This window comes from Ambystoma mexicanum, chromosome 10 (genome assembly GCF_040938575.1).
Source record: "Ambystoma mexicanum isolate Mex_15411 chromosome 10, UKY_AmexF1_1, whole genome shotgun sequence".
Classification (NCBI taxonomy): domain Eukaryota; kingdom Metazoa; phylum Chordata; class Amphibia; order Caudata; family Ambystomatidae; genus Ambystoma; species Ambystoma mexicanum.
This window is the reverse complement of record NC_090932.1, coordinates 772,598,115-772,624,327: the sequence shown is the minus strand read 5'-3', so window position 1 is coordinate 772,624,327 and position 26,213 is coordinate 772,598,115. Positions and strand designations below refer to the sequence as shown.

General features: G+C 42.3%; 1 protein-coding gene across 1 annotated transcript in view; it reads left to right on the top strand.

Annotated features, from left to right (window-relative positions):
- The first annotated feature begins 5,909 nt into the window (after positions 1–5,909).
- The window catches only part of SLC33A1 (solute carrier family 33 member 1), a 283,255-nt gene continuing 262,951 nt past the window's right edge, over positions 5,910–26,213 (top strand). Inside the window, exon 1 of the mRNA XM_069618428.1 lies at positions 5,910–6,234. The gene's annotated coding sequence lies outside the window, so the exon portion shown is untranslated. The remainder of the gene's footprint in view (positions 6,235–26,213) is intronic.

The following is a 26,213-nucleotide window of genomic DNA, read 5'->3' as shown; positions in this document are numbered from 1 at the left end:
GAGAGACCCGGAAACCGGCCAGCTACATCCTGTGGCCTTCTGGTCGAAAAAGTTCTCACCTCCAGAGATTAATTATGCCATCACGGACAAGGAATTCCTGGCTATCAAATCCACCTTTAAAGCCTGGAGGCACTACCTTCTGGGGGCCAGACACACCATTACAGTCATCACAGACCACCGAAACCTGCAATATCTCAAAACAGCCAAGGCCCAGTCCTCGCGCCAATTACGGTGGGCCCTTTTCTTTGCCGAATATGATTATGTAATCACATTTCGACCAGGAATCAGAAACGGAAAGGCGGATGCCTTATCTCGCATCGGCATAGATGAAATAGTATATACAACTCCAGACCCAGTACCTATTATACCTGAAGACAAACTCTTGGGTATCACGACAGCCTTAACACAAGCAGAACTACGAAAAGAAATCCAACGGACAATGAATCCTGATGCCTACCTCGCATGGCAAACTCAAGGAGAACAATATACCATCAAGGACCATCTACCCTTTTTTAGGGATCATCTATATGTACCCAAGAAGGAATTACAACAGCATATTATTTCAAACTATCACGATTCACTGATCGAAGGGAATCCTGGGATCGCCAAAACCCTAGCTAAGGTGAAAGAGAACTTTTGGTGGCCGAACTGGCGTAAGGACATCATTCAGTATATTCAGTCCTGCGGTGTCTGCGCACAAAATAAATCACAGAAACAAAAACCATCTGGTCTCCTACAGCCATTGGACATTCCTCCAGTTCCATGGCACACTCTTTCCCTTGACTTCATCACTGATCTACCTCCAAGCCAAGGGTTCAACACCATCCTTGTAGTTGTGGACTTATTCTCAAAGATGGCCCATTTTATTCCTCTCAAAGGCCTCCCCGACGCAGTCACTTTAGCAAAAGCGTTCCTGGAGGGCGTGGTTAAGCTACATGGCTTCCCTTCGGTTCTGGTCTCTGATCGAGGCAGCCAGTTTGTTTCAAACTTCTGGAAAAAATGTTGTGCAATGGCGCAGATCGATGTTCGGCTATCTACCAGTCACCATCCCCAAACGGATGGCCAAACCGAGAGAACCAATCAGACACTCGAGCAATATTTACGGTGCATGTTGCACCACGAACAAAGGAATTGGAAAGGCCTACTATGGATAGCCGAATATGCATATAACAATTCTTTGCATTCAAGCACGGGACAAACTCCCTTCTATACCCTTTATGGCAGACAGCCACGTACCTCTGAACTAGACCTTCCAGCCAGCTTGGTGATGCCAGCGGTAAAGACTCTACACACAACCATTACTCAGGCTTTCAAAAGGGCAAAGGAACACCTTATTCTTGCCAAAGAAAAACAAAAGAGATTCGCCGACCAACACCGGAAAAAGGCTCCTGATTATCAAGTAGGAGACAAAGTTTGGTGATCCGCTAAATTCGTACCCATCAAGGGAATCCGGACCTTTCATCCCAGATTCTTAGGACCCTATACCATTAAGGCAATTATCAACCCAGCAGGCGTGAAACTGGATTAACCACCTAATCTACACATCCACCCGGTATTCCATGTGTCCCTCGTGAAACCAATGCAACCCGGCACACGGATTGGGACACCACCTAAGGCCATACTTGTTGACGGAGAACCAGAATTCGAAGACAAAGATATCTTGGACTCTAAATACTCTAGGACCAAGCAATATTATCGAGTTGATTGGAAAGGATTTGGACCACAAGACAGATCCTGGGAGCCCAGTGAGAATATCCACGCACCAAGTCTAATCATGAAATTCCATCGGAACTTCCCAACCAAACCTGGGCCAGAGAGAAGGAACACCATGGGAGGGGCCTTAGGGGGGAGTGCTGTCACGACCCTCGCCCAAAACCCTCTCTGGCAAACCCTTTGGCCAGGTAGAGTCAGGACTCGGGCCTCTAGAGCCTGGCATCCTCTTCAAAAGCCCTCATGGGGCCAGTCATGGCGCCTATGGCACCAGGCTCATACACCATGAAAAACAATGTGCTTGGGAACTACTTTAGTGTATTGTCAGCCAATATGGAGGCATCCACATAGCTTGGTTCCTAAGAACCAAGCTATGCGGTCTAGTGTTTTGGGTGTGGTAGCCTAGGGACTACTTTACCTGGACTATTTTGTTGGGGCTATTTAAACCACACCCGAGCAAGACAACACGCTTCACGTTACTTTGCAGCTTGCAACGTGACGCTCACCGTGTCCAGCTATTCCCTCGTACCTCGGAGAAACAGAACCTGCAAGGAGACAAAAGGAACATCATTAGCAGCAGCATCTTACCTGCACTTTTCATCTTTAAACACTCGCAGCCACTGAGAACAGCTTCCTCGAATCTGCACGCCTCCCGGACATAACAACCTGAAAGAGGAAGATAGAGGCAACATTAAAGAAAGCAGTAGAGACATTTACAAATTACGAACTGCTCAAAAGGCTTACCTGGCTGGTCGCCTCTCGGCTGGCACCACTCCGGACATTCCACTCGCACTGAAGAACACCGCGACCTACAAGGAAGGAAAACACAGGTTAGCAAAAGCAAGACTTTGCAGCGCTGAGCATAGCGCTTACTTACCGCATCATAGCGCTCTTAATGCGCCATCATTTACCAGCGGGGCTCAACCAAGCCAGTTTGCCGCGCTGAAGTTCTGCATACCTAAGGAAGAAAAAAGAGACATTTTAAACAAAGAAAGGCATGCAGGATAGCATCAAAACTAAAGAACAGCAATAAGACCTACCTGAACAATATCAAACGGGTCGGCGTCACTGAAGTAACTGGACCGCAGTTGCCCATGAAAAACAACGCGCCCCTGTAAAGAAGGCAGGAGGGAGAGCACGCCTTATTCTACCACAAGGCAGAACCTTCCCTCGCAGACCACATCAGGGCAAAGCTGAGAAGCATACCAGTGAGTAACTCGGCTGGGTGGCGTCCCTGTGGATACCAGGTGAGCGTAACAGGTACCATCAACTAGAGCTCAGTCAGCGGTCCAGATACATAACGTTTTCCACCCACCTGGGCCTATACAGGTACAAACGACTCTGTTTTGGAGTCTCATCGGCGGCAGACATTTTTCAATCAGAGATCCACAATGTGATCAAACACGTGAAGATATTTTAGTATTTGGCCAGACGCAAGAACAACATGATGACACACTGATGATGGTATGCATGGCCCTTGAGGCAGCACAACTCACTCTAAACAAAGATAAGTCCGGAAAAGGACACTTCGGTTTTTCGGCCACAACTTCTCTGCTCAAGGAATGACATCTGACCCCGAAAAAGTCAGTGCTCTCACCGACGCACAACCACCTGGCTCCACGTCTGACTTCAGGTCTTTCTTAGGACTAGCGAGCTATTGTACGCAATACATTACAGATTTTGCATCCGTCAGTGAACCCCTCAGGGCACTCACAAAACTCAACTCAACTGGTCCGAAAAATGTCAAGAAGCTTTCCAACTCATCAAAAGTCACGTAGCAGATGCCAAAAGCATGGCCTACTTCGACCCCAGAAAGCAGACTGAATTGATTGTGGATGTGAGTCCAGTAGGCCTCTGTGCCATCCTGACACAACTGGACGAGAGAGACGGACATTCCAAACACATCGTATCATAAACAAGCAGGAGCCTGTCGAAGACAGAACAAGCATACTCGCAAGCTGAAAAGGAAGGCCTAGTCGTGGTCTGGGCTTGCGAACATTTTCACTTATTCCTATACGGGAAACCTTTTACAGTTGTCACAGACCACCAGGCGTTATTGTTCATCTATGGCAATCGACAGGCCAAGATGCCCCCAAGAATAGCGAGGCGGGCGCTACGGCTGCAGGATTATTAGTTCAACATAATTCACAGAAACTGTGGTTCCCTCATCTCGACACTCAAGTGGAGGAACTACTCAAAAACTGCCCACCTGTACTGTCATACACCTGCATACCAGACCAGAGCCCCTGTGCATGACCACGCTACCTGAAGGAGCATGGGAGGAAATCGCGGTGGACTACTATGGGCCACTTGAAGGAGGGGAACACATATTGGTGACAGTCGGCGAATACGCGAGATTTCCCGACATGTAGATTGTGCCAGCCACCTCGACGCACCACGCCATTCCCGTTCTGGATAGAATGTTTGCCACCTATGGAATTCCCAAAGTCGTAAAAACAGACAACGGGCCCGCATTCACGGGGCAGGACTTCAAAACGTTCTCCGAGTACATGGGATTTCACCATCGCAAAATAAAAATAACACCATTATGGCCCCAGGCAAATAGCACCGTAGAGTGATTCATGTGCAACATCAAGCGCATGACCCAAATTGCTCGGCTCACAGGGGAGCCTGTAAAAAAGTTACTGGGTCAACTGATGCAAGATTACAGAAACACCCCACACAGCACCACAGGAAAAACACCATCCGAAGTGATGTTTGGAAGAAGTATAAGAACCCGACTTCCCCACCTCTTGCCAGAAGAAGACAAATACAAGGGTGATCAAGAGATGAGAGCAAGACGCTCGGAAAAAGGCTGACATGAAGAGAATAGTGGACGGAAAGAGACGAGCCAAGGAAAACGACCTGGAGCCAGGGGATGTGGTAATTGTGAAACAACCCCAAGGTCGCAAAAGCATGGCTGCTTTCAATGACGAACCCCTCACCGTTGTCAAGGTAAAAGGATCCCTCGTCACTGCTGAGGGTGGCAGGAAGACCACAACAAGAAATTCCTCACACTTTAGACGGATGCCCAGGATAGTGACAGTTACAAATTCCATCTCGCCAGCCCCACCCCCTGAATGGGATGCACCCTACAAAGGAGACAGAGACGACTCTGGCACCAAGATGCTCCCCTAGATGTCACCAGGACATTCTGAGCAAGTAGACCGGCGGCCCCAACGAATTCGGAAAAAGCCTCACCGGCTCAACGAAGAAATGAAGTGAAGTAGGACTTCATGTTTAGTATCGTGGGGGGGGTGTGATGTCACTTACTCATGTCACGTAGCGGAGGACACGGGGCAGTGGGAAGAGGAGGGGTGAAGGACCGTTAGTTCAGTTCCCGTTGAGCACAGATGATTAAAGACGTGTTGTACTCCACCTCCAGTCTCCGCTCCTTCAAGTGAGAACGCGCAGCATAGCAGGCCCTTGGGGCTAAGGTGGTCCACGGGATATCACACTTACTATTCAGAATTATAATTTTTTTTACATTTGAACATCTTTCCATGTTGTGCTGTTTGATGGCTTTTGTATTTTAGAATGCTTCAATGGTGCCAACAATGTATGCTTTGCATTTTCCTGTGATGTCATTGTTATGCGAATAATTTTTTTTGAAACTTGAAAAATCCTACATCTTTTTGGTCACAGAACGTTGGCAAATATGGTCTCAGTGTGTGCTCCATGAGGGGGGGCGGAGGGGATTAAAGGGGGCCAGAAGAGATACTTGACCACATGCAACAGCCATTGATCATGTGACATTACCCATTCTATTGCCCCCTAATGGAATGTGTAATGTCATATATGCGGGGGACGGGCAAAAGTCAAGCCCTGGTTTTAAGTTTGTAACCACCAAATTTAAAACCAGAAGTGGCGTAGTGTCCCTCGAATGGAGTGGCTAATATGTAGTATCTGATTATTTCGTTTTTAGAATTAACATGTCAATATCCCCACACTTTAATTTCAAGGTTGGGCTCGTTACTAAAATAGGGAAGCTTTCCCATTCAAATATGGCCACCGCGCTATCCTTGTCTTCGAACCATCTGTGTTGTCATACGTCTAATTTGAATAACAGATCTCAAAATTCTCTATGGGATAACCGTTTCTTACAAACGAGCATTCCTATGGCCTTGCAGCTTCACAGCAGCCCTGTCATGTATTACAGCTGTTGGCCATATAAAAGTAGGTTGAAGATACATCACAAAATTCGACCAGTAATAGAAGATACATCACGCTTACGACCGACGTAGAACTGTGACTGTCAAACATACTGCGCAAAACGTGACGATACAGTGAAGGGAGGACGCAGAAGCGTTGCTAGGTCCGTTCCTCTAATCGGAACTAGTTGCTACGTGTAGTTTCTAGCAGGAAAGACAGGTTCTCTGTGCCGTGGAGGTTTGAACTTTCTGTGGTTCAGAAAGGTGTACCACTCAAAATGTCCAGGATTCTGAAAGGGGCACCGACACGAGCAAGAGGACGGAAATAAGCGGCTGAAAAATGCTTACGTGTCTGGATGCACAGTTAATACAGGTACCGTATGCCTTAAGCAGGCTGACTCGAATCATTCTTGGGGCGAAAAATGTGCTATGATGACTAGCAAATGGTGTCCGGGAGCTAGGATGTCTAAGTGACTTGAGAAAGTTGCTTTCGGAGTGCTGTTAGTTGAGTCTGAGAGGTTTTGACAGCTGGCAGTGTGCTATTTCATAAGGGTTGTCGGGCGCTGAGGACCAGTGGATAGGAACATACGGAGGTTGTTAGTACAGGAGGGTGGGTTGGCTGGTGAGTGGTAAGGTTGAATGCTGGTGTCTAGGTGAGCGGTTTAAGGTTGATTGGTGAGAGTCGGCCCAGACTTTGCTGGGCTGAGGGTCACTAGCATGCTGGATGGTTGAATGCCAAACGAGAGCTGGATATTTAAGTGGCCTCTGTGATGATGGAAAGCTCCCAATGACCAGGGCGGGTTAAGGGAGGTTTATTTGTTGGTGAGAAGAGACATTCTTCAGTATGTGCAGTCCCGGTGTCCATTGTACTGTTCTTCAGGGGACCTTCTTTTTACTTGCGCATATGCCCTACCACTAACTCAAGGTCTGTCATACTGTTTGTTTTGCTTTGTCATATGTTTGTTCACCTACTGTCTGCTCGTCCCCGTTTGCCTTTGTGTCTGTGTCCAATACAAGGGCTAGCTACTCGTTTGTAGTCGATCTGCTACAATCTCCCGTTCCCCTCATCATGGGTGCTCATCCGGGCTGAAAATGACGCCGCCCCAGATCAAGATGGGGCCTTTTACATTTGGAGGAAGGGGTACATGCACAGGCAACACTTGTCATAACTGGCACTCAACCTGCTGCCCTAGCTTTGCAGCTTCCTATGTAAGGACTCTTCACTCAACTTTCACCCTTGAGCTGCTGGGATATTATGCAATCAACATCGGCTGTGGATCCCTAGTAATGCTCAAAATTGCTGCGTTACCAATAGTGCGGTTCGTATATATTGCATTGGCAGCATCATAACACTGCACACAATCTAATTTTACTAAGTACGGTCAGAACGTGAAATCGGAAACACCTGTACTTGGGCGGCAAAGTGAGATTCCTTCCCCTGTTGTTAAGAACTAACAGGGGCAGTTGCCTTGTCAAAGACATTTCTTTCGCCCTAAGCATCAGGTCTCCTGTACCTTTTTTAACTTGTATCCATTATACACTGAAAATCGTATACTGCAGCCCTGACCCGCACTGCACCAGTCATGGCACACGCTACTCACCTCGTAGCCTACTTCAGCGCTATCTTGCCACAATGAGAACCTTGCAGCAGTAGTTCCGAGGGCCCCTCTCCTCTAACCCCCCCTTACCACAACATCTGCTATCTTATCAAATATAGATAATAAGCATCCAAGGCACTATCCATCCAGATCCCAGGATCTGGTCTGTCGGATACAAGGATCCAGCCAACCAGAGCCCAGGCTCTGGTCTGTCGGATACAAGGCACCACCCATTCAGATGGGTAGAACAGTCTTGAGACTGTTGAGCATAGTCAATCGGGTCCTATTTTATTTTAGCTTCATTAGATATGACATCTGCTTTCGATTGTGTAATAAGACTAATCTTATGGAATAAACTCCTGAAATATGTAATTCCCCTGAGATTGGTACAGCTAGTGGCTGTGTTACATCGTGACACTACCTATAGAATTCGTATTACACAAGAAGGTGCTCTGACAAGACATATATTTGGGTTAAGCAGGGCTGGTGTATGGCATCCACACTATTGAATTTATATGTTAGTGATATCGATGAAATTTGGACTAATGATAAAAGAACTCCTGTAAAACTTGGCAGGTTAAGATCACACTGGATGGCATTTGTTGACGACCATATTTGTTTTGATAGGACGCCTATGGGTTTGCAAGCAAAACTAAATTTATTCACGCAGTATGGCACAATAAACAGTCTCCAGGCTAGTGCCCTTAAATCGTTGTTTTTACAGGATCCCAGGAGTTAAAAACAATGGTGTAGACTTTTGCTATACAGAGAATAGAATGAGTTTTGAAACTGCGATATTTAGGGTATAATTTGTGTAACTCCTCCTATATGTATGTGGAAGGAGTCCTTGGTAGCTAAAGTACAACCTCTCCTGTCTCTCATTTTTTTCCAGGGTCTGTAAGTTTTCATTGTTTGCAATTCTTGGCTATTATGTGCTGAAGATTAAGCTAATTTTACATTACGGTTTGGATATGTGCCTTTTAGACACAACTCCATTCAGGGTCGGATATGGAAAGAGGTCTTCCGTTTCTCAACTCCTTCCCTAATGTAATCATGAGGCATGGGCTGGGTGTGGTCTCCTTATCCTCAAGACTCCAGTGGCGCAAACTCTCAAATTATTTGAAAATCTTGGATCCACCCTCAAATTCATTATGAGGATCTGGGTTTAATGTTTAAGGAAAATGCCTCGAAATCAGTGGATCTGTATGGGCATAGAATGCATTCTTTACACTGCATTATTAATTCAACTGAGGAGGAATTGATTCACAGCCCAGAGAAAGTTCAAAAGAAGTTGTATGACTACGACTGGTTGAAAACTATTGAGTCTATGGAAAGCTATAGACTTCATAAAGAATATGCTTGTTTTCCAAATATGCTCGTACATTAAGCTATTTCTATGTAATAAAGCGCGTGTACTTTTATATGCATTTTCGGTTCAATCATTTCTCAACAAGGGAATGAACTAGGCACTGGATTGTTTGTAAGACACCAAATCAGAAAATGCATTGCCGCTTTTGTAATCTCTTTGAAGAAGTAAAAACGCTAAAACATTGGATAATAAACTGCCCCCACTTTAGTCCTCTTACATTAAAAATATTTGGCGTTGACATTATTTTTTGGTCAAGACATATGTAGGGTGACAATGTTGCGCTCATTATAGACCAAACTCGTTTTTTTAGCTTTTATGAATTCTCAATTGTAGGGGTATGGATTATAGAATGTGTATAGGTTGTTTGAAGTTTTTATATAATCTTTATTAATGTCAAATCCCACCCAAAAAATCTTAAAGGGCCTCTGCAATGGTAGGCTGATTAGATTTTAAAGGATGTTATTTAGTTGTTGAATAATTTGTATTTGATCGGTTTTCATTGTTGATGTTTGACTTCCAAGATGAAAATTGATCATTTTTTTGTGTAATGAAATTGTTAAATTATTAATAACGTGTAATTTTTGGTTTTAAGATGAAATTACATATTTTTGTAAAGGTTGAATAATTCTGGCGAATACAATAAAAAAAAAATCCCAGGCTCTGGTCTGTTGGATGCAAGGCACCTAAGGAGTGACCAGACGTCCTGGTTTTGCCGGGACTGTTGGGCTACCAATCTTCCAGGTACCAACTGTATGCATGCATTAACTGCTTGTACCACAGAGAGAGGCTGAGAAGCTACTTGATAGCAAGGCATGTAATGTCAAACCGGGAAACGGCTCCTTTTTGTTAATTACGTGCTTATATCAACATTCAAAACCGCACAATTTGTATGCAGGTAGTGTGGGAAATTGGGGGTGTGGTGCCGGATGCAAAGGTTGAGTTTGGGGTGAGTGGGTTAGTCCTTTTTATATTGTTGGCTGTCCCCTTATTTTGTCTTGATCATCTGGTCACACTATCGTTAGCGCCCATGTACTCTGTGCCTTTGCTCTACAGTACTTTTCAAATGCTCTTCTCGCTGCAATGTCCACATGCCCTAACTGAATGCCTCCCATCCTCCCTTGAAGGATGCTGAGCACACATCTATTTTCATTTAAGTTAGGAATTTATTGGCTCTTGCTTTACGCATGTGTTTTGCCATACTGTTCCTGAGTGACCATAGCAATATAAATATCTCTATATTGTATTGCTCTTGGGCGTCTCTCACACTATATAGATTTCTGTGCCATACTGTTTCTGCATGTAATGTAATACCACAACTCTGCAATTTTTCTGGATTTGATGGGCATGGTTCTGCAAGGAAAGAGCAGGCGATGGAGTAATAGTGGGATGGAGGGGGAGGCAAATGCAAAACACGAGCAGTTGGTAAGTGCAGTTTGTGAGTACTAGAATCTGGAATGCTGGTGTAGTTCTGTGTGGTTCTTGATAGACTGGTGGCACTGGGATATGTGTGTTATCCGGAAGTGAAAACCCCAGATCTATTTTAACATAACGCAGCGAATACAAGAATAGTTTAACTCTCGGTGGATGGACAGTCAAAGGGTTTACTGACAGCGATTTCTTGCAAGAAAACAGAGCATCCCATCTCTACCGCCAGTTTGCTTCCCATAAACCTCTCTGGTCACTCGAATGGTCTGCGTAGGCCTTCTGGCACACTGCTCCCGTCTCCCACAAACAAAAGGACTTGTATTATTATGAGAGTGGCCACGTACATTTCAATGACCCCCAGGTGCCACATCAACACTCTACTTCTGGGTCATGATGACAGATTTTACAATTTCCGGTTCCATCCTCGGCCGAGTGGTAAAGGTCCACCACCCCTTACACAACCTGTTCCCTATCAAGGGCTCACTGTCCGTTCTGACTAGAACTGGTTTAGTCCACAAAATGGTGGGCGGGCGACCTTCACCCAGCTACCTCGAGCATACCGAAAAATTCCTGAGCTCAGCATCTTCTGGGTCACGTATAGCCTGGTCTTAGGGTCTCGTACAAGCATTGGTTACAGTAAATAGAACGGGGAAACCTTGCCCAAAGTCTGCTGTCTTTTAAAGAAAAATAGCAGACGCTAGCATCTGCAAAGCACAGAGGTGGGTGGCAAAGGCATCATAAAAGAAAGGGGCACTCCCATCAGTGCTGTTACCGTCCTCTCACCCGGACACTTCCCTGTAATGACTTTATTATGCTTCATTATTTTTGTGGTCCACGCTCACAAATATTACTTCTGCAAGGTCATGTTGGCCTGTAGTATAAGTGTGGGGAGTGGTTGTCATAGAGCTAAATATGTGAGCTCTGGCATTGCTTGGTCAAGGATAATGTAGTATTAGTAGGCATACACCTGTCCTGCACGAGGTTGTGTGTGCGACAAGCTTGTAGGAGATGGAAAGTTATGTAAATTAGGTGTATGTCAGAGAGGAGGATTATGATTTGTAAAGATTCCTGTTGTTTGAATTTATAGCTATACTGAACTGTTTGAATTCCAGTCTCTTGATGACCTGGGGTTGTTGGTGTTAGTCGTGTTGTTCGTGGCCATGCAGGGTTTTTACTGTCTGGGTTCCATTTTAAGCAAAGAGAGCAGGAGACTGCCCTCCCTGAGTCCGAATATCAGAATTTCTTGATTTGATGCATTGTGTGCAAGAGTATGGCAGGTGTTGTTGACAGTAACCTCAAAGGATCCAGTCTCTCTGTCGTGGTTGATCTAGACTTTTTTTTTTTGCTTTTTTTGCTTTGGAAGGTCTTTTGGGCCCAGAAGAAATGAGGATCCTCTGTGATATTTCCAGTTGAAACTTGGTACAGCTAGTACAGTCACATTGCTGGTTCAAAGAACTCCGATACAAAAGGTTTTAAATTTAGCCAGGTGCCTGACAGTGTGCTTGGAAGGACCCAGTTAATGCCCCCCCCATTAGAGTTCAGGAGTTTAGCTGCAGCATTTTGGGCAATTGTCGTCAGTTATTGTCGTTTGGAGGCCCAGGTGGAAGCTTTTGATGTAGTCTAACATGGGCACTTCTAGTGCAGTGATTTCCAGGGTTCTGTGTGGGGAAATGTACATACAGCATGAAATGCTAGCTAGTTCAGCATTGGAAGAAAACATTTCGTTTGGTGGCTTTTACATGGGGTTTGTAGGGTATTTTGTGGAGATTTGGGGCCTGACGGTATTTTCTTACCGCCGAAAAATAACTTAGCAGCAATCACTCCTTGTATTCAGATTGGGCCATGTACAACAATAATACAGTGGACATGCATTATTTCAGCACCCAGACATGCGTATTTCGTATGCGTGGTTGGTATGCGTGGTTGGTATGCGTGGTTGGTGGTATTTTGGTGAGCATAATTCCCTTGTTTTATTTGTGGCCCCAATATCCAGAATCCCTTATTTTTGCTTAGATTTTTCGTGTAATCACTAGAGAGACCTCAGGCTTGCATTTCAGGAACACCACATTTTCATTTTTAGTGTGCCACCATGGGCAATTTCTCTGTGTCTTATCTACGGCAGCGAGCTATCATGTGGTATTTTCACTATCTTATATACGGTAGTGAACTATGTCCCGGGCCTCCCTTTTTGCCGACTCATAGAGCTCCGACAAACTACAACACACACAGTTAGTTATAATTGCTCATACTGAATTACATTGTGCACACGGCTGCAACCAAATTTGATGTTTAGCTAGCTTGAAAATGACAATTGCACTGTCTAAACATCTCCCCACATCATCAGCACTGTTTTGGTAAATATAAAACACACCACCCGTCTGCTTTCAAATATTTTTGTGTATTATAAAAGTTGCATTTGAACACGATCTCACTCTTTACAGAAATAAATAAAATAGCACAGTACCAGCATTGTCTGTGATGCACTGAAAAGAGAGTGGCGGAGGCAAGAACTCAATTTGCAACATTAACATGTGATTAAAGCACAGGAATCTCCTTTCCTACACTGACTGAATATTCTCGTACACACTCAGCCCCCACACTTCTGTAATTACCTTATCTGTTCAGCCTGAGTTTTCTTCAGCTGTTCTCTTTCTGAATTTGGCTCCCTTGAAGATTAACCCCGGTGAAAACAAGCGTCTTTCGTTTTCAAACCGGGGTTATTGCCTGGAATTCTCAGCTTTTGCAGCAGGAATGCTCCAGCCAGGAAAACAGGTCCTTCTCCCAGCTCTGCCAAATCCCGACTGTCCTCCCCCTCTCTTCAAACTCCCCCCAGCAAAACTCTCATCACTGCCTCTAGCATGATACTTGCTATGATGCTGCTCCAATCCATGCCATCTCCTCCCTCACTACACAATGGCTCCTTTTTACAGTAACCATTTGTAACCAACTGATTTCCTGTACCTTCGAGCCCTTGGCTTCCTGTAGTTATGTGGACAGAGCAGCAGAGAAAAAGAAAAAAAAAATGAATGTGCGTTTAAAAGTTCACTTTCAGAGTAGGCCTATTTCTGCAGTGGAGACACATTTTTATTAGTGGGTTATGTTAAATGCAGTTTTATTAGTCAGGTTAGTTATTAATAATGTTAGTTATTAATTTTCAAATGTGTCTCTTGCACCATAGGCATTTCAGGTGAAAAATAGTGTGCATTTTTGAATGTGCACGTGTGCTTTTAACTGTAAAAATAGATTTGCATCTTATATGTTAAAATCGTTTTTGACTGAATAGCCTGTCTTTACTTATATGTCCATGTTAATCTGGTAACACATATAGCAATGCACCGCACCCATGTGGTGCTGCATAAAAAAAAAAATTGCTACCTGTGCTGTACTCTGTGCTGTAACACACCAAATATCCTTACATACCCTCCTTTTGTTTTTAGAACTTGGTTACAATCCAAGCCAATTCCTAAAAACAACTTGTTCTTCTTTTTTTTTTTTTTTTTTAAATGCATGTGTATTGGGATATCTTTCTCTTCCTGACGTAGCTAGTAAAATCAGTAACATTTTCATTTTTACTGATAGCACAATCAACCATCCACCCATGATTAGCACCAGGACAGCCAAACCCACTATTGAGCGTTCCCCCCAGGTTCCCCAATTAAATCTTTCCACTTCTATTATCCCCAGATTACTAATTGTAATCTTGTTTTTTCTCAAATTCATTTTTATAACATGTCTTTCTTTGTGATTCAATAAATATTCCACATCCGGATCTATTGGAAAAGTATCCCTTTGAAAAAAACCGATATTTTCCACTTGGCTTTCCCAAACATCATTTGTTACATGAAACAATGTTAACCCCCCAATTGACACAATTGTATCCTTTGGAACCTGTAAATAAAAAACATTATATTTCACCTGTTTAACCACGTATGTTCCATGGTTTAAATGTACTACCGTCATGTTCTTTAAACAGGTGCTGATCAACCATTTACCTCTAACCATTTCTTCACTCCCCATATTGCTAATAATCACTTTACATCCCTCTGATATACTTGGGTCAGATTTCAAACCACAAATAGCATCTGTGGCATCAGGAACAAACGGTTTACCTGGACACATATAATTTTGTTCTTTAAATTTTACACATGTTTCCAGGTTTGGTATTAAATAAACTTCAGGTTCCCATGACTGAAATGCCGCCACTTCTGAAGTCTTAATCTTAATAAATTTGTCCTCTTGCCAAAATCCCACGTTGTGTACCCACTTCGTTTGATAAATAAGTTCAGGGGCTACATATGGGATGCATAGCAAAAATCCGATCTCTAGTCTTTCCAAGTCCACTTATAACTGCATTGCATTACCCATTTCGAATGCAATTTTTACCTGTATTATATCAATTTCCCTCCTGGTCAATCTTTCTATCATTTGACGAATAATATCCTGCGAAACAAAATACAAGGGGATATGTTCTTGAATCAATTGTGAAACTGCAGTTTGAACTTCTCTCATATAATTCGTTAATAGTCTATCAACAGGACTCATTATGTTCAATATTTCATTTAAAGTTCTGTCATGCTTAAGTATTATTTTAGTCGCCCGTTGCATTACATCCGCTTGTTCATTTAGAATGATTGCAGTTTCATTTATGAATCTTACTTGTTCATCCAGTCCCCCTCTAATTCCATCTAATGTTTTTTGTATTATTTCTAGGTCAATACTCAGTTGTTGCGCTTTAGTACTCAGTGTTCCTACTGAAATAGAATTGGCTGTTGATATTGTGGTACCTATTATGGCTCCAACTATAGACATTACCAATGATGTCGCGAGCATCACCGCACCTCTCTTTCCTCTCTTCTTCTTAATGTCTGCTGAATTCACAAATGTTTTTTCCAATTGCATTAATATATCTCTTATTGACTGCTTAGTGTCCTCTTTTCTTATTTCCAGCCACTCTTTAGTCTGTTCAATCTTAATTCCGGTATTGTTCAAGTGTTTTTCAATCAAAATCTCAGGATTCAATGGTATGTATATATTTTGGAAAATCATCCTTCTATCACTCATGATGAATCCTGGTGCCTCTTCCACCGCGATACCAGATGCTGGTCCAGGTTCAATGACAAACTGTGCTTCTGAATTCTTGAAGATCCCTCCAAATATCATCATCATTTACCATATCATCGGTATCATCTTCAATGCTGATCGCTTGCAGCCTTGGTCTTCACCCCTCTTTGGGGCTTTCCCGGAATCCGTCCACGTGGGCTCCAGGACTCCATCGTCTCCCGTGGGCTCTGATCCCGGAACCTCCGACAAAATAATGTTAATTTTCTAAATCAAATAGAAAATAAACAAATTAAGTACATAGCACAATACTAACTTCACCCTTTTTCCAAAAATAAAACATGCTTGGTAAAAATATTTCGTTTTTTTTTTTTCCTGAAATTAAACACAAGTTAAAAGAAAACAAGCACATATAAAACAGCATTCAATATTTAATACATTTTCTCTCTGCACACCAACCATGAGCTTGCATTATATATATTTATTTATTTTATATTATATATTTTTACATATATTACAGTGTTTATGTGCCATTATAACAATCAACTTTTTAACTTCTTTGTCACTGCCTCCTGATTGTACCCATTTATTTTCTCTTTTTGTGTTCAAGGGACTTTATCTGTTTCTACATGCTCAAGCTGCCTGATCTCATGTCTGGGATGGCATGGTTTGATTTACATGGACAAACTGCTCTATTGCCGTTTCACCTTCATTTTTCAAAATTTTATAAACTACAGGAGAGACCTTATCTATAATTCGAAATGGCCCCTGCCAGGCTGCTAGAAATTTAGAATTTTTCTGTATACTTTTTCCAAAATGAAACTTGTACACCTGATCCCCTACACTGTATTCCTTTACTGATGTCTTTTTGTCATAATAAGACTTTGCACTGTCAGCAGCTCTTTCCAGATTTCTCTGCACAAAAGCAAATGCATGTTGCAAATGCCTCCTCAGTTCATCAATATATTCATGAACTGTGGATGCACTCACAAGTGTCTGCTCATGTGTTCTGTATAGTAGGTGTTGTGGTAACACCATTTTCCTACCTGTCAAGACCTCATGGGGGCTAACACCTGTTGCCTTGGCAGGAGTTGATCTGATTGCCATCAAAACCAACGGTAAACGTAAATCCCAGCTGGAACCTGCTTCTGCCACAAATTTCTTTAAAATATCCACAACAGACCTATTGCTTCTTTCAACTGTACCTGAAGACGCCGCCCGATATGCGATATGTAGTTTCCTTTTCACACCTAGTATTTGCCATACCTTACTCATTAGAGTACTTGTGAAATGACTTCCTCTGTCTGACTCAATTCTTTGTGGCAACCCAAACCTTGAGAACACATTCCTCTGTCTGACTCAATTCTTTGTGGCAACCCAAACGTTGAGAACACATGGTTCACCAGCAATGTGGCTGCTGTTTGCACACTACAATCTGGTGCAGGAATGCATTCAATCCACTTCGACATCAAACATACCACACTCAAAATATAACGGTGTCCCCTGCTCGACCTTTTTAAAGGACCTACATAGTCTATTTGCAAATCTGACCATGGGAGAGTTAGGCCTCTTTTCATCAATGGTGCTCTATGCATTGGTGAAGCAGGTTTAAATTGGGCGCATACTAGACATCCTCTAGTATATAATTCCACATCCTGGGACATATGTGGCCAGTAAGCATAATCCTTTAGTATTTCTAATGTTTTTTGTGAACCTCTATGGCCTGCAGTTATGGCATCATGTGCATGGTGTAGCATTAGTCCTCTGAATGAAAGGGGTACTACCCACTGTATTTGTCCTGTTATGGACTCTCTAATCATGAGTCCATCCTGTAATCTAATTCGTGTTTTGTTCTTTAATAACACCCTCAACTCTTCTTTTCCCATACAATCATTTTCTGTTAAAGAATTTTGTTCGGGATCTATCAAATGATTATAATAGATTCCCAAAATTTGATCATTCTTTTGTGCCTCAATCAAATCTTGGTCTGGCGTGTCATGACTCCACTGCACCACCGGTTAATCTACCTCCTTTGGTGCTTTAGAACGTGTGACTGCATCAATTTGTATTTCACCCATTAAATAATCAATAGGTAGCAATTCTCCCATCACAGCCCCAATCTTAGCCAGGTGGTCTGCCTTATCATTTCCCTCCTTATCCTCTCCTGGCGTTTTTAAATGCCCACAAATTTTTCTCCAGTATATTGTTAACTTATTCTCTGACACCAATTTGTCTATGGCTTGTATCATTTTTCCATGCTTTTTGTTGTATGTAACCATGCCTCTTGCTTTCCAACCAGGCAAATACTCCACAAAGCTATTCCGTGCATAGTCGGAATCAGTCACCAGGACAATTTCACTGAACTTTTTATCAACTGCAGTAGCAATTGCTTTATAAATGGCTGCCAATTCCGCCACCTGACTGCTCCTATCTCCAATCCTCATCCCTATACTGGGGACACCTTCACATTTCAACCAGACATTTCCTATTCCTGCCACTAACTGTTAAATACTGTCATTTTCAATGTGAAAAGCACAACCATCCACATATACAGTTGGCAAATCCTTGCATGTTTTTTCATCAAAAGCTTTGTGTGGTGATTGTTCAAATTCCTGCAAACTAGTTTCCACTTCCACTTTCATTTGGTATTTGTTCAGCTGCACAGTCATGTAAGTCAGCTAACCCTTGAGCAATTGGGTTCTTTTTATTTTGTCCATATCTCACTTCTACGGGAAAACCTTGTAATGCCAGCGTCCATGAAGTGATTCTGGATTGCGCTAGATTACCTGATCTAATTCTTTTACTCTCTAAAAATTGCAAAGGTTGGTGATTTGTTTCAATAATCACCTTTTCTCCCTGAACAATGGGGCGGAAATGTTGTAGCGCCCACACAGTGGTTAATAGGGCCTTTTCACATTCATTAAATTTCATTTCAACTTGGGAAAATGCCTTACTTGCATATGCAATGGTTTTGTGATTCAAATCGTGTTTTTGTGATAACACTGCTGACATACAATGTTCAGAAAAACCTATTTCTATAAAGAAATCCCTGTCCTTTATGGGGTATGCTAAACATGGTGCCTTTACAAGACATTCCTTTAATTTAGCCACTGCATCAGACTGCTCTTTTTCCCATTTCCAGGGAGTATTCAGTTTGAAGCAGTTTAGTCAATGGTTGAGTGATTTCTGCATAATTTTCAATGAACTTTCTGTTATAGCCTGTCATCCCTAATAAACTTTTTACTCCTTTCACATTTTTAGGATCTTTTAATCTTTGTATGGCCTCTATTTTCTTCTTTTGTGGATTTAGCCCATGTTCAGTCACTTCATGCCCTAGAAAGTTCACTTTTTTCTTGCACCATTGTGCTTTTTGCAAAGATACTTTGGCGCCTGCTTTCTGCAATTGGCCAAGTACATGTCTTATTTCATCAAAATGGCTTTTCAGGCTTTTATTTTTTATCAGGACATCGTCCACATAAACTATTGTTCCTCTTTCCGCTCCATCCGGCATGGCCTTTCTCAAAAATATGCCAAATTCACTCCCACTATTGATGTACCCGAACGGAGCTCTAAGCCAGGCATATTGAGTCCTGTCAAATGTAAAGGAAAATAAATGTTGTATCTCCTCTGCCAATGGCACGCACCAATATCCAGAGGTGAGATCTAATGTGGTAAATACATTTGAACCATGTACCTGAGCTAGGCCCTGATCAATGAATGGCAGTGGCCATCTAGATACTGGTACTCTTTTATTTAACTCTCTCAAGTCTGCACACCGCCGCCATTGACCATTTGGCTTTAACACACCTAAAATAGGTGTATTGGATGTGCTATGAATGGGCCTGATGATTCCCCGCGATTCCAAATTTTTAATAATCTCTGCCAATGATTCTAAACATGCCAGCGGTAGTCTATACTGGCGTACAAACACTGGATTTCTGCTACACCCTTCTGGTAGTGTGGCCACATGTAAATCAGTTAAACCACAATCATAAGCATCTTTTGCAAATACATCCTTAAACTCCATAAATATCTCCCTCAGATTGTCCCTATCTTCATTGCTTTCACACGCATTCGCTAAGGAGATCTGCTCTTCTACCATTTTGGAAAATTCTGGAGAATCTTCTGGTAAGGGAATCTCGGCGCTTTCCTCTAACTGTGTGGCTGTGTCTTTTTGTAAAGCTGCCACTTTTAAATATTTTGGCATATCAGCTTCCACTTCAATGGGCTGATTTTCTGTTTCATTTTCATTTTAATTAAATATTATGCAATCCTCTTGATGGCAGCACACTGTCTCATTTGAATCATAAGGATACACAGAATGAATTTTAAATATTCCTTTGGGCTGAGAGTCCAGGTGTTCTGGCAACTTACCCTTGGCATCTACATACTTTTCAGGAATATTTCCAATCACCGTGTTATTTAAATCTGCCGTATAATGTGATTTTTGTATGGCCATTCCTAATGGGGAGTTTTCCTCTAAATGAATATCCTGACAACCTTTATTATTTACCATAATTTTTACAGATCCTTCACCAATATCTACCAATGGAATGTATTCATAATCCAGGCCTTGCTGTTTTATGGATTCATTCAGGCATACAAATGCATCAGAGCCTTTCATCTGCTGTCCATTTTTGCATTTCAGTGTTATTGCAAACTGTTTTGTAAATGCAGGAATAATAGTATCTTTCCTCATTTGTAATTCGATTGCATAAGGAACCAGTTATGCATAATGATAAGCCCTTCTTTTGTCTTCAAATTCAGGTGCCGGACCACCTAGGCGTGACCATATTTTTTGATTAAGGAAATCTAACACCATACACATTCTGTGCATGATGTCATTGCCCATGTAAAATTCATTTTGTGCTCCACTCACTATCCATACATTATGGTAAATTGTTTTCTGCCCAATGCTAATTTTAAGCATGCATCTGCCTGCAATTCGGTTTTCAAAGTCTGGACTGTCCAACCCAGAAACATATTGGTTTTTAATCCTAAATCTCGGGATTTCTTCCCTTTCCATTATTTTTTGCAACAATTTCTCATTAATGAAACTCCTTTCATGTTCAAGCGCTAAAGTGGCTTTTATTGTTTTAAAATAGTCATTTATACCAACATGAACCCATGGTTGCTCATCTTCCATGTGTATTTCTGCCAGAGTGGTAATGTGTTTTTCTGAATCTGTTTTAGGAGCAATATTCTGTTTGCATGTTTTCTCTTTTAAGTAAAAACGTAATGTGTGCTCATCTATGGCAGTCTGCCAATTTTTCCTTGGGTCCAAGTATATTTGTACAGGTAGTTTTTCATTGTCGCTCTGCATTTTGTCTTGACACATTAATATAACAGTGACACTAGGTATGCAGCTATTCTGGAGATATACCTCCACAGCATCATTTGTTTTGGCAACGGTGTGACATTCATTTATATTGCTGTTTTGTGATTTTAGTTTCTTAGGCCTCAATGGTTTTTTGGTTAAGGACCACAGCACTCCATTCACCCCATCTATTAGAGGAGACAATCTTTTCAGACAATCTGTCCCCATCAGAAATGGAACTTCACAAATAGATGTGATCAATACCTCTTGTTTCATTCTGTGCTTTCCTATTTTTATGTCGACCTCAGTTACACCTATGATGGGCACCTCCTCCCCATTAAAGTTATGCACTGGGCCTTGATTTTCCATCACTGTGATCTGACTCCGTGGGGGTCTCCCTTCATTGATACTCTTTACCAGCTCCTTGGACATAATTGTGGCCTGTGCGCCAGTGTCAATCATAGCAAAGGTGTGGCATTTTTCTTCTACAGTGATGGGTGCATAAAATCTGTCCTCAACTTCCTCTAATACACATAAGAAATGTGAATTCTTACTGATTTCAGGGCTCACCTTTCTCAGGTCTTTTTCACTTTTGGCTAAACACATTGGTAAATGGAAAGACATTTTTCCCTCCTTTTTACCCATTTCTGCGCGAGAGACTTTATTCATTTCTCCATGATCAGAGGTTTTTTGGAGTGTGGCCACTGTTCGCCCATCCATCTGGGTAACATCAGAGACCACATTACAACCTTCCAACTGAACATGTGTAACAACATCATTCAGCAATTTGTCATTTTTTAATTCTGTGCATTTGTGATCATTTAGTGTGATACCAGCCCTTTTAGCCTCTTCAAAAATATGTGGCTCAAAGAATTCTTCAGGTGATTGATTTGTACCCTCCTTGTGAGTATTTCCTTTTTCTGTCTGTGTTTGGTCATTGTTTTGCTTGCCCAGGGAAGGAGCTATAGCATCCCCACTTACTCCCTGTCCACTGGTATTCCCCATGCATGAGTAATTTTTCTTAAGTCTGTCCCTTTGTTCTTTTGGAATTCCTAATGTTTCTTTTTCATTTGTACAAATCTTTACTGTTTTATTTAGCTCTAGGTTAAACCGTACCTCTTTTTTAGAAGTATTTGCACTTTCTGTCACAAGTTCATTTACTGGCACTTTCACATTTAATCCATTAGGCATCTCAGAGTCGTTATGCAAAATTATATCAGAGCAATCTGTCATTTTGGCACTGCAGTTATCATGAGTACTTAGTCACTTTTCGGAAGCCCCCCGGTCATTGCTATGGCCATCAGCCCCCTCTTTGGAAGGTTGTTTTTGCGCTGTACAGAGCTTTCCTATTTGCTCAGCTAACATTTTCACTTGGGCCTCAAGGCACTGGAACCTTTCCATCCCTCTAGGATCCTCTTTCTGTGGTCCAGGTCGATATTGGTTGTTTTCCCCCTGATTGGATCTATTCTGATACCTCTCAGGTGAATGATGTCGGTTGGGATGGTTTCTGAACTCTTGATTCATTTGTGGAGGGGAGCGGGTTGCACCCATCCTTTGATTATAGTCCCCTGGTGGGGAATCATTGTACTGGCGTGGATTGTAGTTCACGTTTTGCCTCATGTCCTGTCTCTCAGATTGTGGGTACTGGCCCCTAGGTTGATTTCCATTATCAGTAAATCGATCCACATATCGGGGCCTATCCTGATTACCATATATCATGGTGTTGGGATCAAATCTGCTCTGTGTCCCCAATGACCGGTAGGGACCATCATTTCTTTGATCTTGATTTTGTCTCTGGTTATTGTTCATACCTGCCATATCAGGCCGATATCCTACCCGGGGTCTGTCCCCTAAATAACTAGGGCTGATGTAGCTCTCTCTATTACTAGGATCATGTGATTGGAACATTGGTACAGGAAATGGCGATCTTTGTTGATTACTCCTTTGTTCAGGTGTCACATTATTTTTACCTTGGCTTTGAGCAGACTCAAGGGACATTTTGGCTGACCTGATTTCCATTACTGTGGCTGAGGGTTCTTTAGATTTAGGTCTAGTATCTTTCATTTTATCACTTTCTCTACCCTGACAATAGAGTACCTCATATAGTTTTGTGCTTTGATGTACAATCCATTCAAGGGACTTGTCACGGTCAAATTCACGGACCAATTGGGATATGATGTCTTTCTGTAGCCCATAGAAGTATGCAGTTTTAAACTCATTGGAATTTGAGTCAAAAGATACATCAAAGCGAGAAAATGCTCTTTTTAAGTCTTGTAAAAATTGGCGAGGGGATGTATTAGGTCCAGCAGTAATTGTGTAAGCGACTTTCTTTGCCTCCTGCAATGACTGAAAAGGAGAAAAATGACGCCTAATTTCTTTTTCAAACTCCAACCAGGTCATATTCTGATGTTCATTTAATCCCCTTATGATGCTGGCCGTCGGGGCATCTAAAGTTAAATGAAAATATTGTCTGTACTGTTCCTTGGGTATCTGGAGTGCTTTAAAAATGTCATGCACCGCTTCTAAGTGATCCTCAATGCAGCATTCACCTCCCTTTTTAAATGGTTTGATCAGGGCTTTAATGGATTTCATTATTTTTATGGGGCTACTTGTTGCAATGCATGGAATTGCACTATTTTGTGATTCAATCCTGTTTTCAGGTGTATGAGATTGGTGGCTGCCCCCAATGGGAGTATCAAATCCCCCAAGGGTGCTGCAACCAAGTTCAGTCAAGTTCAGTCACCGGCCCAGTCACTGGAGCACTAGCTCTTTGGGCAGAGCTAGAATTCACCTCCACTCCATTGAATGTGGTACCCTGCCGCCTCTCCTGGGACCTGGGAATGCACATTTGCTGTTCTAAGTCCTTACACTTTTTAAGGAGTCTGGCTTCATTTTGCAAATAGTTGTTTTCATCACTCATCTTATTAATCACCTCCTGCATGTCGCACATTTGCATTTGGCATTCATTGAACTCTTTATTTCCCTTGTCTCTTTCTTGAATCATTTTAATCATTTCTTGTTCTGCACTCTGGAGATCACATTCTTTTATCGTACAAGCATTGGTTACAGTAAATAGAACGGGGAAACCTTGCCCAAAGTCTGCTGTCTTTTAAAGAAAAATAGCAGACGCTAGCATCTGCAAAGCACAGAGGTGGGTGGCAAAGGCATCATAAAAGAAAGGGGCACTCCCATCAGTGCTGTTACCGTCCACTCACCCGGACACTTCCCTGTAATGACTTTATTATGCTTCATTATTTTTGTGGTCCACGCTCACAAATATTACTTCTGCAAGGTCATGTTGGCCTGTAGTATAAGTGTGGGGAGTGGTTGTCATAGAGCTAAATATGTGAGCTCTGGCATTGCTTGGTCAAGGATAATGTAGTATTAGTAGGCATACACCTGTCCTGCACGAGGTTGTGTGTGCGACAAGCTTGTAGGAGATGGAAAGTTATGTAAATTAGGTGTATGTCGGAGAGGAGGATTATGATTTGTAAAGATTCCTGTTTGAATTTATAGCTATACTGAACTGTTTGAATTCCAGTCTCTTGATGACCTGGGGTTGTTGGTGTTAGTCGTGTTGTTCGTGGCCATGCAGGGTTTTTACTGTCTGGGTTCCATTTTAAGCAAAGAGAGCAGGAGACTGCCCTCCCTGAGTCCGAATATCAGAATTTCTTGATTTGATGCATTGTGTGCAAGAGTATGGCAGGTGTTGTTGACAGTAACCTCAAAGGATCCAGTCTCTCTGTCGTGGTTGATCTAGACTTTTTTTTTTGCTTTGGAAGGTCTTTTGGGCCCAGAAGAAATGAGGATCCTCTGTGATATTTCCAGTTGAAACTTGGTACAGCTAGTACAGTCACATTGCTGGTTCAAAGAACTCCGATACAAAAGGTTTTAAATTTAGCCAGGTGCCTGACAGTGTGCTTGGAAGGACCCAGTTAATGCCCCCCCCATTAGAGTTCAGGAGTTTAGCTGCAGCATTTTGGGCAATTGTCGTCAGTTATTGTCGTTTGGAGGCCCAGGTGGAAGCTTTTGATGTAGTCTAACATGGGCACTTCTAGTGCAGTGATTTCCAGGGTTCTGTGTGGGGAAATGTACATACAGCATGAAATGCTAGCTAGTTCAGCATTGGAAGAAAACATTTCGTTTGGTGGCTTTTACATGGGGTTTGTAGGGTATTTTGTGGAGGTTTGGGGCCTGTCGGTATTTTCTTACCGCCGAAAAATAACTTAGCAACAATCACTCCTTGTATTCAGATTGGGCCATGTACAACAATAATACAGTGGACATGCATTATTTCAGCACCCAGACATGCGTATTTGGTATGCGTGGTTGGTATGCGTGGTTGGTATGCGTGGTTGGTGGTATTTTGGTGAGCATAATTCCCTTGTTTTATTTGTGGCCCCAATATCCAGAATCCCTTATTTTTGCTTAGATTTTTCGTGTAATCACTAGAGAGACCTCAGGCTTGCATTTCAGGAACACCACATTTTCATTTTTAGTGTGCCACCATGGGCAATTTCTCTCTGTCTTATCTACGGCAGCGAGCTATCATGTGGTATTTTCACTATCTTATATACGGTAGTGAACTATGTCCCAGGCCTCCCTTTTTGCCGACTCATAGACCTCCGACAAACTACAACACACACAGTTAGTTATAATTGCTCATACTGAATTACATTGTGCACACGGCTGCAACCAAATTTGATGTTTAGCTAGCTTGAAAATGACAATTGCACTGTCTAAACATCTCCCCACATCATCAGCACTGTTTTGGTAAATATAAAACACACCACCCGTCTGCTTTCAAATATTTTTGTGTATTATAAAAGTTGCATTTAAACACGATCTCACTCTTTACAGAAATAAATAAAATAGCACAGTACCAGCATTGTCTGTGATACACTGAAAAGAGAGTGGCGGAGGCAAGAACTCAATTTGCAACATTAACATGTGATTAAAGTACAGGAATCTCCTTTCCTACACTGACTGAATATTCTCGTACACACTCAGCCCCCACACTTCTGTAATTACCTTATCTGTTCAGCCTGAGTTTTCTTCAGCTGTTCTCTTTCTGAATTTGGCTCCCTTGAAGATTAACCCCGGTGAAAACAAGCGTCTTTCGTTCTCAAACCGGGGTTATTGCCTGGAATTCTCAGCTTTTGCAGCAGGAATGCTCCAGCCAGGAAAACAGGTCCTTCTCCCAGCTCTTCCAAATCCCGACTGTCCTCCCCCTCTCTTCAAACTCCCCCCAGCAAAACTCTCATCACTGCCTCTAGCATGATACTTGCTATGACGCTGCTCCAATCAGAAATTAATCCTGCCATCTCCTCCCTCACTACACAATGGCTCCTTTTTACAGTAACCATTTGTAACCAACTGATTTCCTGTACCTTCGAGCCCTTGGCTTCCTGTAGTTATGTGGACAGAGCAGCAGAGAAAAAGAAAAAAAAAATGAATGTGCGTTTAAAAGTTCACTTTCAGAGTAGGCCTATTTCTGCAGTGGAGACACATTTTTATTAGTGGGTTATGTTAAATGCAGTTTTATTCAGGTTAGTTATTAATAATGTTAGTTATTAATTTTCAAA